Here is a 17,167-nt window from a genome sequence, read left to right as displayed (position 1 = left end):
AATCTGTATGTTTTTATATTTATATTGTGTATGAGGTACACACATATACATGAAAATTATTGTCACAAATTTGGTGTTTTTCTAATAATGCACTAAGCGCCTTTTGCTTATTATTTTTATATATATATATATATATATATATATATATATATATATATATAAAGAATAAACACAGCAATTGAAAGGAAATATATGTTTATATAAGCTGCATCATTACATAATGTTAGCAAAGCCGGAGGAGAGCACATGAAAAAACTTGTGTGCCCCAGGTAGTAATCATGTCATCATCATCATCATCACCATTTATTTATATAGTGTCACTAATTCCACAGTGCTGTACAGAGAACTCACTCACATCAGTCCCTGTCCCATTCGGACTTACAATCTTAATTCCCTAACATACACACAGACAGAGTCACATACTAGGGTCAATTTGTTAGCAGCCAATTAACATACTAGTATGTTTTTGACATGTGGGAGGAAACCGGAGCACCCGGAGGAAACCCACGCAAACAAGGGGAGAACATACAAACTCCTCACAGATATGGCCATGATCGGAATTCAAACTCATGACCTCAGTGCTGTGAGGCAGAAGTGCTGACTACTTAGCCACCGTGCTGCCCCATGATATGATCATTAGTCACCACAAATATTATTAATTGCATTCATTTTATTTAAGTTGAACCCTAAATTACTTTCTTTCCTGGTTGCCCTGACTGTACTTCTGTCATATAAATAGCATATCTTCTGTCATATAAATAGCATATCTTCCAATTGTCCCGATTTTGACAAGACAGTCTCGCCACACTGCCAGCCAGGACTTTTGTACCGACGGGCGGGAATTTTGGTTGGAATACTGGTGCACACAGCATTGCAAGGGACTTTTTTAGGAAGGGGATTGGGAGCAGCCTAACATTTTGGAAGCATTGGCCAAGTCTCCGGAGGACATAGGCCTTGACCACATGGCGCAGCCATGCCCATGTGCGCCATAGACATGCCCTCTTCTTGTACGAGACATGCAAAACGTCATGACTTGGAAAGTTCAAAGGTTAGTAGGTATAGAACAGGGCCTATTGGTTATATAAGACGATATATATTATTAAGTTTGCAAAACACCAGCATTTTTTATTAAACACAGCTAACACAGAACTAATAGTCTCCCAAAAAACAATGATTTCATAAGAAAATAATCAAATGTCTCCGAAGGCATTTACTCCTCCACAAACAATATCAAACATCCAAAAAAGCCATACAAGAAATAATTTTATAAAATATAAATAAAAGATAAGGAAGAAGCTTTTTTTTATATATATATATATATATATATAGTGACAGAATCAAGAGTGAGGTGTATTGTATTGTAATGTAATGTTTCGCCTAGATTTTTAACATACTGCTTTAGAAACCGTAGGAGAATGTGTGTTTGTAGAAGCTGTGAGCTGCTGCAAGATTAAAGGCTTGTGGAAAATCCGGAAAAGGTCCTGGGGTGGGTGTTCAGGTGACCTGCAAGCCTGCTGCTAATTAGGATGTGCACCTGAGCAGTGCAGGTAAAAAGCTACTTCTCAGTCTCTCTCTCTGCCTGGGAACTGAGGCTGGTGAGTCTCAGTGAGAGTAAACCTTGCTACTTTGCCTGTGACTGAACCATTATGCACTGTTTATGTTTTGCTGTAAATTTGTAGTCAGACTTGAGATATGTTTAGTTAGAGCCAGACGGCAAGGTCTTTATTTTGAAGTTATCATTTATATTTGTTGCTTAATATAACTGGCTGAGGCTAGTTGTACTAAAATCCCTGGACTTGTGTGACATCATTGCTGCTGTTTACCTCCATCTGCCCCAGAAGATGGTATCTGATCCCCTGACACGGTCACTATATATATATATATATATATATATATATATATGTGTGTGTATATATATATACATATACACACACACACAGACACACACACCGTATACCAGCCCACGTCAACCACTGTATATACAGTATATATATATATATATATATATATATATATATATACACACACACACACAATGCGGTGACTTTGCTGTTTTATAGAATGTCAAACTGATGTTGTTTGTACAAAAAGTTCTTCTATTGCTAAGAGACTCTTCTTTTAAGTAAATGGCACAGATATAATACAAAAGGCAAAAAACACAAGAGCTGTTTTAGGGGTTCTGCTTTTTATAGGAGCTTTCTTTGATGTAAGGATAAATGAAATGTTCAAGAGACATCTAGAGGACAAAGCAAGCCCTGGAGCTGGCACAGCAATCCATTAGGCACTGTATGAATAGTAAAACAAAGAGTGAATCAGAAGCAATTACATAGATTCAACATACATAGAGACTTATTTAGAGTTGCAACTTGGTGCTTTGCACAAAATGTATTGCACTGTGCATGTGCACAACTTGCATCTGTATGTTGATATGTACTGAGAGGTGGGTCAGGGGCATTCATGTGCAAATGCACGTGAAAGCCCCTGACCACCCCAGTAAGGTTGAGCAGACGCAAGTTACCCATGCCTATTTGAGATGCATCCTATTTTATGTTACACGTATCCTTAGATACGCCCTGTAGGAGGCATATCTGTGCTTGTCCATAAGCAGGATGCAAGGTTAAGAGCTGATGATGATGTCTGCTGTATCTTTGCTATATGCATTCATCCTTAGAAGAGTCTCTGGCAGTAGTCTTTGAGACCTGGGGGTATATTTACTAAACGGCGGGTTTTAAAAAGTGTCGCCTATAGCAACCAATCGTATGCTAGCTATCATTTATTTAGTGCATTCTACAAAATGAAAGCTAGAATCTGATTGGTTGCTATAGGCAACATCTCCATTTCATCTAACCCGCAGTTTAGTAAATCTAGCCCCTAATGTTAAATCACCTTTTTGTATGAAATAACAAGTCACCGAGGGCCTGATGCACAGTTAAACTTGTGAGTTTGCTTAGAGTAAACAAATTCACACTGTGCAAGCCCACAGACACGTATGTAAATGCAGATTTATATACGTGGCATTTGCACCTCCTTACGACTGGAGAGGCAATATGGGGGACGGAAGGTATGTACAAAGACAGGCCAAGTATAGTAAAGGAGCATTCCCGCAAAGGCATCTCATGCAGAACTGCAGAAACACGCATACATGCCTGTTATGAGATGTATCTATTGCACCTGGTACAGGGCAGGTGAGAATACACGCTAATGATGATGATCACTTAGTGTAAACCAGGCACTTATGCTGCTGATGTGGAATACACCTTGACATTTGTACCGCTCTTTATTAGGGGTGGGGTAAGCGTTCTCGGTGCGGAATATTCCGACACCGAGAAGTCCTCCAAATAAAAGACAAATCTGTAAAAAAAGATGTAAAGAAAAACAGACTTACCTGTATACCAAAGTTACAGATGTCCGATTGGCGCAGGATGCTGACCGCAAATGAGTCTTACTACTGAGGTGTCAGTCAAGAGATTTTAACGTCAGTGCGACTTCTTTTCCTTTTAATTTAAAGCGGCAATGTCAAACCCCGCAGATTAAGTGTTGAAACACTTAACCAAACTTTGCCGCTTTAAATTAAAATTAAAAGAAGTCGCACTGACATTAAAATCTGTTGACGCATAAAGTAGAGAAACTCCAGACCATAAGGTAGAGTAACTCCAGACCATAAAGAAGATTAACTCCAGACCATAAAGTACAGTAACTCCAGACCATAAAGAAGATTAACTCCAGACCATAAAGTAGAGTAACTCCAGACTATAAAGTAGAGTAACTCCAGACCATAAAGTAGAGTAACTCCAGACCATAAAGTAGAGTAACTCCAGACTATAAAGTAGAGAAACTCCAGACTATAAAGTAGAGAAACTCCAGACCATAAGGTAGAGTAACTCCAGACTATAAAGTAGAGAAACTCCAGACTATAAAGTAGAGAAACTCCAGACTATAAAGTAGAGTAACTTCAGACCATAAGGTAGAGTAACTTCAGACCATAAAGTACAGTAACTCCAGACCATAAAGAAGATTAAATCCAGACCATAAAGTAGAGTAACTCCAGACTATAAAGTAGAGTAACTCCAGACTATAAAGTAGAGTAACTCCAGACTATAAAGTAGAGTAACTCCAGACCATAAGGTAGAGTAACTCCAGACTATAAAGTAGAGTAACTCCAGACCATAAAGTACAGTAACTCCAGACCATAAAGAAGATTAACTCCAGACCATAAAGTAGAGTAACTCCAGACTATGAAGTAGAGTAAGTCCAGAATATGAAGATATCAGGTGACCATCTGAAATGTTCAGTTTTGGTTGGAGTTATCTTAATTTTCTACAATTACCAATTTCACTCTTCTTACTAAGAACTAGCTACTCATTTTGTGTAGGTCCATATGTGAGGAAGAAAAAGCATCATGGAACCACAGAGTTAAACACAATATTACATAGGGAAGTAGAGGGTGCAATGTCTGGGTTTTTAACTTGGCCTCCTTCCTATTTGTTTTTACTTAATGGCGGTGTTTGGCATCTGGCATTTTAAAGCCATTTCATGCAATGCAGTTAGTTTTGTAAACTGTGTTGTAGAGGGCGGGATGCAGATATATTTAAATTGAATTTTACCTCGCTGTGTCTCTCCTTCTATATAAAAGTTCTCCAGCTGTTTTGGCCCAGTTTAAAAAACGAAAACTTGCTGGAGACATTTAGGCGGCAGGCCAAGTAGGCTGGTGGCGATGAGCTGTTAAGAAGCTGCCTGGTATTTTTAAGGCAGTCTGGTGAATTAAGAGCTGGAGTAAGCACAGGGACCTTTAAGTGTGTCCCAGTCACACAGGAGGGGCCAACCACTTCTTTTCAAGAGAAAGTTTGAATGTTAATAATAAAAAATCCTCAGAAGGAGGAGCAGCTGTTTCTATTACATAGAATATACATACATGGAAATTCAATTGTCAGCAAGTTGTTTTTTTTGACCGTGTTAAGTAATTTTAACGCTGTTTTTATCATTTTCGAGCGGGTTAACCCGCAATTCAATTCCATTTTTAACGCTACCTTTTTTCATGAAACGGTCCTCTCGCGCTCCAGTGGAAAGTCAATTGAAAGTATAGGGTGTACGACAGGCATCCGCGTTAAAAGCTATTCAATTGTTGTTTAACGCGGCGGGTAAAACAGGAAAATAAGCTGTTTTATCTCACACCTCCTTGGGGTGTGTTGAAAATGAAAACCTCTGAAAAGTATTTGAAATCATGTAATAATGTGAAAAAAAAGTTAAACTTATGTTTATCACTAATATAACAAGTAAAAAATGCAGTAGTATTATTTAGTCCTCCAAAAACCAGCGGATGCAATGTGGATTTTTTTAAAAAATATTTAATACATCATTTAAAAAACATATACATACTCATAATGCATGCAGAAGCATTCCTATTGTAACCTGAGGAAACTCATACATTAGGTGCACCTAAGTAATAGCAGCGTTTCCCAAAGATGGAATAAATACATAAGAATATTAATTCAAAGGTAGTTCTTGTGAGCTCACAGCGTCAATTGAAATCTCTTGGTGACGGGATAGATCCAAACTTAGTATAAGATATACTGGATATATATGGATACGCTTTTGATCACCAATTGAGATGTATAGTCCCGAACTGATCCGGTGAATATGATTTTAAGCGATAGACACAGCCTAATCCAGCGTCATCATATGCACATAGTCATAAAGATATAAACAGATACCATCCGTAGTATAAAAAAACATGAGCTTACCAGATGCTCAAATAGAAATGTCTCACTCGGTCGGCGCTGCTTGCCACAACTGGCGTGCCGCCGGTGCGTTGCAGCTAGAGTCTTCCTCCTGCACTACACACCACAATCCTGGTTCCTCCATGTATGTGTGTACCGGAAGTCTCTATTCCGTACTGGTGTAGAGATAATAGTTTGGTGAAGGTCTCTTGCGGTATTAACTGTTATAGACGATCTCCGCTCCAAGATCCTTAATAAACCTTTTGTATAGAAAACCTTTGAAGTTCCAATATTGGCTCTGGTATCGATGTGAGCTCTGTAAACAGGTTCTGCATACAAATAAAGATTGCCCCGATAACATAGGCAGCCTAACTTACGCGTTTCGTTGTAGAATACAACTTCCTCAGAGATAGTTTCTGTTTGTCTGTTTGTATGTTATATAGTCTGGATACAGGTAATAAAAATAATTACATCACATTCACCTGACATTATGTCAATTAACAATTAATCAATCCACATTGCAAGGACCGATTCAATCCACTCAAAGGAACACGACTTATTAGCAGTGTGCCTCTAACGTATGATAACTAGACCATGCATTTAACTTAATATTTACTTCTGTCTGAGTTCCTCACCCCTATTCTGTTAGCCCTATGTTTAGTGACATATTAGTCACAAACCTTTTATGTGATGTAAGATTATAACAATATAAAACCCTTAGGGTTACATAATAATATAGAGACAGAGGAAAACAGTGATCTCAGCCATCTAAATTTATTAACCCTTTAGAAGTATAGAGGGTCCAAGGATAGTGTGCCATAAAGTTAGTCCATTTTGTTCTACTTTATTTCATTTTATTTTATTTTGTTTTATTTTACACTCTATTTTCTGTAGATTCAGACTCAGAATTAATACCAACTTTTTTTAAAATATTATTATTATCATTATTCAGTACTTTCCAATTATTAATTTGCACCAAAATACAAGTCCCTAATAACCACAGTAAAATTATACACCATATAATGAATAAAGAATAAGACAAAGATAAAGATAACATACTGTTGGTGACACTCAAAAGTATTCGGTTCAGCGACTAATATTCAATAATTATTTCCCAACTGTCACATAAAACCAGACGAAATAGAGAATATAGGGAAAATATATAGATCCTTCCAACATTATTCTAGTAGGTCGCAACTCACCATAATCATCTGATATTATAACATATGAGAGTCAATATCTAACATAATATTTTACAATCAAACCTAGCTATACATATAATTAAATAATTTCTAATCGGTTCTGAATAATAAAAAACATATATCAACCTATAATCATATTGTGGTAAATTTTAATATATACATATATATATATATATATATATATATATATATATATATAGAAAAATAATAAGCAAAAGGCGCTTAGTGCATTTATATATAAAAAACACCAAATTTGTGACAATACTTATACGTATATGTGTACCTCATACACAATAAGAATATAAAACATACAAATTTATGCAGCAGGCAGCTCCTCAAAAAAAATACTCATTTGCAAGTGCCCAAATAATTCTAAAAGACAAAAGGAGAGAAGCGCCACGCATAGTGTATTAAATGACCAACAATTAGTCTTCTCAGTGGGACAAACAAGTGAATTGGCCTCGTACCAAAAAACGAATAATAAACAGCTTATCTGTAATTAGATTCCCGACATCCTATATAGTAAGAATCCTTGATGTCCAGTCCTTATGGCTCCAGATATTCAGATCGCTATGGACTCAGAACAAAACTATTATGGTGTAGTATGCCAAATAAGGCTACCAACAATTCCTCAAAAGTGGGTACCAACATAAGCTCATATCAAATTGATCCATAAATTTTTTTTTATTACAAAGGTAAAATAATTTTATATATATAAAATGCGCCGAACATAATATATAACATATATAGGCTTATCTGCAATCTTTCCTGATGGTAGTCACGGATCTCTCAAAACCACCTGGCCAAGGTAGATATGGTAATCCACGGAAAGAATCAGAAAACGCCTTATCCCCCTCAACGCGTTTCGTCACTCGACTTTTTCAAGAGGATTCCGGGTATGTAGTATAGTGTATTAGTCCAAATGTCCAGTTTATATAGTCCCACAAAGCACAAACACCTGTAAGTATCATTATCCGGAGATCCGGCCGGACAAAGCAATATGACATCACTTCCAGTGACGGACCCTCCGTCACTTCCGGTATCGGAAGATCTGTCACTTACCAAAGTAAAACATTTTTTCATATTATTGGATACATGTTACTTCCGCATTATAACTATATTACAGCTTGTTTATACACAGCACTAAAAAAGTTACTTTTTATCGAAAAACGAGCCTCCTCATACTTATCAATAGAACCATTCACATATTATATTATCGTCCTCATTTTTGTACAATGGAGAGCGCCATTTTCTAGTGCATTATACCACTAAACCATATGGAAGCCATTTTTAAAAATAGATCCCCTCGTTGTTATATAGGGCATTAAAGCAATACATACAAGCATCTATTAAATAAGTATTACAAGCATCAATTAGTACACAGTACAACCAAGAATTAACAGCGAATCAAAGTACATACATAAATTACATATAAAAACATATAAAAAACATATAAAAATATTATTTTGATATATAATATATCATCATATATCAAGAAGTATTAAAACTTCCAAAATATATAATCCCCCTGTCAGATAAACAAAAGGAAAAAAGAGAGGAGAGAGAAGAGACAAAAAATCAATTAATATTACAAATTAGAAGCATAGATCATATGAAGGCAGCTAGCTAAAAGGCTTAATTTAATCCCCTTGGTGCAAGTGTATCCAGTTTGTAGATCCAAAACATCTCTCTACGTGATAATTTATTAGCTAAGTCTCCACCTCTAGGGCCCAGGGAGACTTGTTCTATAGCCTTAAATTTAAGCCCCTTTGGATACACACGTATATATATATATATATATATATATATATACACATACCCCTCCAACAAATGGCCCAAAGACTACAGAAACATGTGTCTCAATAAAGAGACCCTCTTCTCCTAATATATCAACCTGAATTGTTGTACTTAAAATATTATTTTTTATATTTTTAATAATTAACCCTATATTATCCCCATATTAGCGGAGATGACCGTAAAGCTAGACTTTTTGATTCAGTTCAATTGACTCATTCAGACCCATTGGAGATAGTGTGTTCAACAGGTAGATCCAATATGCTTCTTGTTTGCAAAGAGCCCTAAACCTATCGCCTCCTCTACGGGTGGGTTTAATAAACTCCAAATCCATAATGGTCAGATGTTCGGGGTTACAATCATGCTTTTCCCAAAAGTGTTTGGACACACTGTGTGTCTTGAGACCCTTCATGACATTTCTTCTATGTTCGTTAAACCTTACTTTTAACTTTCTGGTCGTGCGGCCCACGTAATATAAATCACAACTGCATTTTAACAAATAAATAACAAAGGTCGAATTACAATTGATAAATCCTCGTATATTCAATTTTCTTCCATCTTCTTTTGATTCTACAGAGGTGACTCTATTGCAAATATGCTTACAAGTGATACATCGCTGGCCCCCACATCTGAATGAGCCATCCGGAATGGAAGGAATCCAGTCCGGATTAGGCTCACCAGATAAAGTAGTGTCAGATAGCTTCTTCTTATTATTAATAACCTGTTGTCTCGGAAAACTCGGGGCCAAAAGATTTTTCAAATTGTTAGCCTTTTTGAAAACCACTATTGGGTCTTTAGGTAAAAATGACCTCAAAAGTGGATCTTGTTGTAGAATAGAATAGTTCGATCTAATAATCTAAAGGCCCATTCCATCCTCGTATTGGAATTCTTTTTCCTTTTTGGAGCTATAGAGGATTTGAGTTCCATATTATCATATTCAGTTTTAAATCCATAATCAGTTAGTAAAGTTGTTCTATCTAACTTGGTAACTTCATCAAGTGCTTGTTTAATTAAAGATGGAGTATATCCACGTTCGAGAAAACTACTTGTCATAACTTCAGCTTGTTGCAGGAAAACAACCTCATCTGAACAGTTCCGACGCAAACGCAGGAACCGTCCTTTCGGAATGTTCATCCTCCACTTAGGGTGATGAGAACTTGAGTAATGTAAATAGTTATTACAATCTACCTGTTTAAAATACGTGGAGGTAGAGATCATACCATTATTGATCTCCAAAAACAGATCAAGAAACTCCATCTTAGTTCTGTGGTATTTATATGTAAATTTCAAATGATATTCATTCCTATTCATATATTCAACAAAAGCCTGTGCACGTGATTCGCCCCCCTTCCAAATAAAAAATAAATCGTCTATATACCTGCCATAGAGGACGAGGTCCGCCCCAAACTCGCCAGCCCACACGTGGGACTCTTCAACGCTCCCCACGTATAAGTTGGCGTAGCTGAGGGCGAAGCGCGTCCCTATGGCAGTCCCCATAACTTGTAGGTATTGACTACCCTCAAATAGAAAGTGATTATGTGACAAAATAAAAGAAATGGATTCAATAAGAAATTTTTGATGAATAACAGACAACCCACTAGAAGATGCCAACACTTGTTGTATGAGCTCTATTATTTTATCGTGAGGGATGTTGGTGTATAAGGACTCTACGTCCAGCATGAGAAATGCAAATTGTTTATCCCAAGTAACATTTTGAAGAAGATTCAGAAGGTTGTTTATCACTAATGCCTAACTTGTGTAAGTTGATTATCTTGTGAAAAAATGATGAAATAAAATAAACATAACAGAAATAAAAAATAAAATCACTAATTAATTATATTTATGTATGTTTTTGCTACAAATATGAATGTAGTAATGTGTTTTGACATGGTATAGATGATTGTATGGTAAAATATAGTTCAATTAAAAAATATGCTAAAGAAAGTACTGTAATGTAGATATTATCAATGTGTAATGCAATCTAATGTATGGGAATGTATGCAAAACCTTTTTTGTGTTATACATGACCGCGTTAAAACTCCCCTTCACTTCCCAAAAATCTCGCAAACACAATTTTTAACGTGCGGGGGCAGCATTCCCTCTTTTTCAATTGAACTGCACGAGTATTACCGCTGACTCAAAACGGTCGTTATTGGCGTCAAAATCCCGCAGGAGATATTTTTTTTTTTACACTGCAGGGAAAAAATAAACCTTGCTAACAATTGAATACCCCCATAGAGTGCCAGTGCTCATGGAGAAGTATGTAAGGATAAGCTATTATATATAATGCAACACTACTCCAAAACCCCGGAGGTGACAGGAATTTGGGGCAGGGAGGAGAAAAGAGAGCGGCGTAAATATGTAAGAAAGTGTAGAATCGCGCTACTCTTTCCTCTATATTTGCCTTAATGCATAGGACCCTTTTAATCTTATTTAGCTGCTGCTTTTGTGCAGTCTTTACATAACTTTACAGGATGAGGTTTCAAGTTCAAATAAAGGTAACGATGGGCAATATCATTGTTTGCTGAATATTTTAGGTTCTTTAACACATATTGTATTTTTTTTTCTTGTATCTGTCTTGTCTGGTAAGTTAAGACTCAGCTTCATTAAGGCAGGTACTAAATGTAGCTCAAACACTTAATACAAATTACGATATTCAATCAGGACCATTATTGTGTCTGTTTCAAGAGGGTGCAATTGATTCTAATATTTTCAGCAGCGAATATGTCTTTGGCCACTACTGTTGTAATATTAGTGCTTTTGGGAGGTAGCAATATTGGATAGATGAAGAATATAAAAATATTCATTTGATTAAGGAGACCTTTTTGAAAATAATATTTCCTAAGACAGATTTTATTTGGTGCAAGGTCATTCCTCAATTGAAGTGGCTTCTCTGTAAGGAGTTGAAGCCTCTATAGATGTGTAGAAGGAAATTTAATTTAGCAATATTGCAAGGGAGGTGGAGAAGGTTGTGTATAGATATATCAATTTAGAGGGTTTGTCGGGGTTGTATAGGAAGGATGAGACATATTTGTCAGATATTGTGAATGATATGTCTATGTATATTTGCAGGAAGCTTAGGGAAGTGCTTTTTTCATGGTGAAGGGCAAAGATGTATTGAATAATTTCAGTATGGTGGTGATTTTAACATGGGTGACCCCTGGTTGTATGGTAAGATCAAAGGGGGTATCGGCTGGTTTGGCTGCATTAATTGTTAATGTTACAGTTGCTAATTGATCTTTGGTTTTGTTATTTAAATAAATAAACCCAACACATCGTAATGATGTCCTCACTTCTGCTGATGTGAAAGACAATTCTTGGTGCACTCACAGAAAGCAGGAAAGTGTTATGGCCACCTGTGCGGCATAAACTTGTAGAACAAGGGTTAGAGGTCTTCACCTTTAGCAGCCGCCTTTCCCATAGAGACTGGTTATGCTCACAGGTACTCGGATGCCCCCAGGTCTTATGCTCGGAGTAGTACAAGTTTATGCATGCACGGCAGCGCACATGTACAGGAGGTAATGCACAGAGTAAGAGAGGCCAGAGGTATGCTGACTGGACAGAGCACCGGTGGAGATGTCAGGTACCAGCAGGGTCAGGGTCACGAGCACAGGTACAGAGTCCGGGTACAGGCAAATGGTCAGGGTCACTAGCAATGGTTCAGAGTCCGGGTTCAGGCGAATGGTCAGGGTCACTAGCAATGGTTCAGAGTCCAGGTATAGGCAAAGAGTCAGGGTCACAGGCAATGGTTCAGAGTCCAGGTTCAGGCAGAAGGTCATACACGTGAAAGCAATCCTAAGGTTCAAACACCAAACAAAGATAGGAGCTGGCAGCAATACAGATGCTGAACGCTATAACCGGCAGTGAGGCTCAGACCTTACTGCCTTAAATAGTCCTAGGAGCCAATCAGGACTAGTGACATCCTGGTCATCATAGCGACGGCCAGGACGCCAGCAAGGAAGAACAGAGAGTCATGGCGGTGCCCGAGGCTGCCGCGACTACTAATAGAAAGATACAACAATTACAAGGAATTCTTAATCCAATGTCACGAGTAATAACCAGATGAATGTCTTATGAGTAATTCTTCTAATAGTCAATATGTACTTGATTGGAAAGATCATTCAGATCCCCACAAATAAATCAGGATCAAGTGTTATGCTAAGGAAAACTACTAAAATAGTGCACAATCACATAATACAGTATAATAACTAAACATAATGCACTCACTCAAACAGTTCAGCTGTAACACCCTGTAATGAATTTTGGGTCGTCCTCCCATCTGCAGCTCTGGAATAAGTACCTATTTGCAGCAATAAGAGCTGTAGTAATGGAGCAACTTAACAATTACCTGAATCTGAGACAGCTGCTCCGATTAGCAATTGTCCCAGTGAAAAGGAAAAAAGGAATCTCAGCGGCGAAAGAGTATCTCCAGGTTCTGTCCCTGTTTATTCTCTGCTGTTGAAGTCGTATAATTGGATGAACGAAAGTATATTGGTTTAATATTGGTTTGCCGTGCGTGTTGCGAAGCGTACGCCACGTAACACGTGGCGTGATGCGATCGCACGGTAAAATACGCACGCACACACTCGCATTACAACCTTTAGTTATTTATACAATTCATATTGGTTCCGTTACACTGTAATTTATGAGCAGATAGCATTTGGTTTATTATTAGTTTATATAATATGATTATATGTACATTTTAGTGTTATTAAAGGTTTAGGTTATAAGAAAGGTGTCATGCCTGATATCATATTGAAGCCCTAATCATCAGCAGCTGTCCGGTGCAGTCGGCGAAGAGATCGCACATTGCATACTTTAGTTATTGATATTAGGGAATAAACCTTTGTATGATGCTGGCTATGAAAGGAGCAGACTCCCTGGAGAGACGACCCCCTCCTTTGGATTCCTTAGATTAAATCAGCCTATGAACTGTTTACCCTGAAGCCACTTTGTGCCTGGACCTATGGTAGCAAGCTACATCATCTCTATTGTTCACAATGAAACACTGACTGTATATATTAGCTGCATCCCCCATCAGGGTCAGTCAACTCTGACCACAGTTATCTAACAGATACACTGTTCCATTGGGACCAATGGAAGCGCAGCGATTGCAGCGGTATGTATGTATGTAACTTTTGGTATTGGCTGTGCTGTACTGTACTTTATCACAATATAATAATGTATTGAATTGTTGATTATTTACATCTGCTAAAATAAACCACCATGTGCTTTGGAAACACATACAATTGATTGGGCAATGCTTATTTTAAAACTATAGAATTACTTTAATACTGCGCATGCACGGCCATCAAGCCACGAATGTGCACAAATGTCGGGGGTGGGGAGGAGCATCCAGCTAGTTGGGGAGGGATTAGAAGATCCCTCACTGGCTATTTTACTATAGGGGGAGAGCTGCTGAAGACATCTGGAGATGGCATTAGCTATAGGAGACAAGCTCCAGTAAACTACGTTTTTCAGAGCTTATTAAATTAGACAAGACCTCTGTTCCCATAGGGAACTATGGGGATGGCGGTTCTGAGAGATATTTTAACGAATCTGAGCTATCCAAGACTGAGGGGTATATTTACTAAACTGCCGATTTGGAAAACTGGAAATGTTGCCTATAACAACCAATCAGATTCTAGCTGTCATTTATTTAGTGCATTCTACAAAATGACAGCTAGAATCTGATTGGTTGCTATAGGCAACATCTCCACTTTTTCAAACCCGCAGTTTAGTAAATCTAGCCCTTAGAGTACATCACTTATAACCAGGCCAACTAGTTTTCAAACAATCGTTAAGTACTTCCCAGACATGGTCTTCAACCAGTTTCTATCCAGGTGCATATAATATTCTCTAAACCGATAGTCTTTAATTTATATAGCATTCACTTGTGAGGCATAGGGTCCAATACTGTACCAAAATCTAAATGCACTGGATCTCATTTACAAAACGTAATATGGACGATGCCAAGGTCGGGCTGGGCCGCTCAGTCTGATGGCTGTTCGGGCCATCGCGTGTCACGTGATGCGGCCGTCTGTGCGCCCCCCGGGCTGTACATTGCCAGCCCGCGCCTGGACGATGCACAGCTTAAAATCTTCTAGGGTAGTTCCTTGAATTCTACCAAAGTGAATACATTTTTGGAGCAATATGGCAGCATTGGCGTTGGAGCAGAAGTTTTCTCCGGCCAATGGGAGAATTTGGGTTGAGTAAGGGTATTACTGACAACCCACAGTGTAGGTGCACTGGGGCGCTTAGTTTTGCACAGCAGTGCAAAAACAAGATTTAACTTGGCGAAGCGAGATTATTCAAATGAGATAAAGGGGTGGAGGGTGCACATTTTTTGGAGATGTTCCTTTCGGTTTGGAAGCATACAAAAGGACTTTTTGCGCTACCATTGAGTTAGCGGAAATCATCCTATGCTTTTAACGAGATGCATTTTGTGTCTTCCAGTCGCACTTCAGCGGATAAATAAACATCTAGTAGAAATTTGGCCAATGCAAAACAAGAACTTCATAGACACAAAAGTGCTACTTGTAATAAAGACAGTTCGGATGTCCCCTCACTCTCGTGATTAATGTAAGCCATAAATAAGGATAAACCTTTAGGAGAAAAACATGTATCAGTTTATTTTAATGAAAGTGATAGTTACAAAGTGTTTCTACTATGATTTTTGCAATATTGCCCTTCTGTACTATTAGGCTAACGTCTAGCTTGCACAAACATGTCACACGAGCAGACAGTGGGTGGGCACCTTGATCATATTTACCAACTTTTTTTTCTTTGCCTCTGGGAGATCCAGGAGGGGAGGTGAAGGTGAGGACGAAAGGGTGCAGGGTAATTTGTGAAAATGCTAAATAATGTGATTCACCTCAAATCATGTCCTGAAGGCTCCCAGGAATAGCCTGCTCTCCTGGGAGTCCAGGAGACCTATCCGGAATTCGGGAGTCTCCGGAGAGTTGGCTATGATGACCTTGATGTGCGAAGGTTGGATCATCTGGTACAGTGTTGGCTAACCTGTGACACTCCAGGTGTTGTGAAACTACAAGTCCCAGCATACCCTTCCAGCAATAAGCTGCTATATATTGGCAAAGCATGCTGGGACTTGTAGTTTCACAACACCTGTAATGTCACAGGTTAGCCAACACTGATCTAGGCACACCCAGGCCCTTTCAGAGGTTCATAGAGGCCTGGAGAAACCCAAATTAAGATGACTCCCACCCCCTTTTTTTTTACAAAAAAACACAACAAAAAACCTACATTAAAAATGCATTTAATATGTATTTTACATTGATTGTAATGCTTAACTTTATTAAGATTTACAACTAAAATACTACCTACATATACTGATGTACTGGATTATTGGAGATTTCAAATTGGAAATGCTTTTCTAGGTTTTTTTTGGCAAATGCAGCAATGAATTTGGATAAATCCAACTATTACAGTTAATATTGAGCATGGCCAGCCCATTAAATCGCTCTTGCCCCATAGTTGAGCGATGATAACGTTCCTTCACCAGAAGCAATAGATGCTGGCAAACGGAGAAACAATAATTGTGATGTTGGGAAACACAAGAGAAAGTCCTAGTTCTAGGATGTCTGTAAGAAATTCCTTTGGCTGCTTTCTATAAAATCGCTTCAGGAAAATGAGTTTGTCACTGAAATCTTGGGCTGTATCTTTCTTGTATTGTTGCTGTACGTTATCAGCTGCGGAGCGCAGGTCTTCATTACTCATTTTGTTGAACTCCAAAAGAAATTCAAACAAGTTACAAATTTCTCCCACTGAAGTAAATCAGACAGAATGGAGTCTGCGACTACATTGAAAACTTTGACCCTATAGTGCTTTTCGACATTGAATCGAGTAGATAAGTGGTGACTGGTGGAGAACTCGGTTAGAATCTAAATGTTTTTTTGCTACAATGTTGCACTCTGACGATCTCATCCCTTTTATCGCGCATCTGTTCAATGTCTTTGATAAGAGATTTGATGTTGTCCAGCTCAACATCCAATGTAGCACTGCGTGCCTCAATAAGGAGGGTAGTGGGGATCCTCTACCCAGAGAAGGTTACTCAGCGAGGGGTAGTTACTGTACATGCCTGTATTTCACCAAACAGGGGTAAGAGCACATCCACACAGGGATTGGAGAATAAATGCAAATTTGAAGCTTGGTTTGTTTTGATGTTTTTATCCAGCCGTCTTCTGGTAATATATAATGTTTTTACTTTGATTTGTGTTGTATCATATACAATAAGAGAACTTCCATTATCAATACATATGGATATGCAAACATGGTTGTTTTCTAAATTAAGAGAAACATAATAATTAAGTATAATCATCTTAAGAAGAAAGTAAGAAAGTATTGTGATCATTTTATTTTAATCTCATGAGGCCTGATTCATTAAGGATCTTAAATGAAGAGGATTCTTATTTCAGTCTACTGGACAAAACCATG

General features: G+C 38.0%; 1 protein-coding gene across 1 annotated transcript in view; it reads right to left on the bottom strand.

Annotated features, from left to right (window-relative positions):
- Nucleotides 1-17,167, bottom strand: part of LAPTM4B (lysosomal protein transmembrane 4 beta) — a 120,169-nt gene that overhangs the window by 65,491 nt on the left and 37,511 nt on the right. The gene's annotated exons all lie outside the window — the stretch shown is intronic.

This window comes from Mixophyes fleayi, chromosome 5 (assembly GCF_038048845.1).
Source record: "Mixophyes fleayi isolate aMixFle1 chromosome 5, aMixFle1.hap1, whole genome shotgun sequence".
NCBI classification, from domain to species: Eukaryota; Metazoa; Chordata; class Amphibia; order Anura; family Limnodynastidae; genus Mixophyes; species Mixophyes fleayi.
This window is presented reverse-complemented; position numbering and strand designations above follow the sequence as displayed.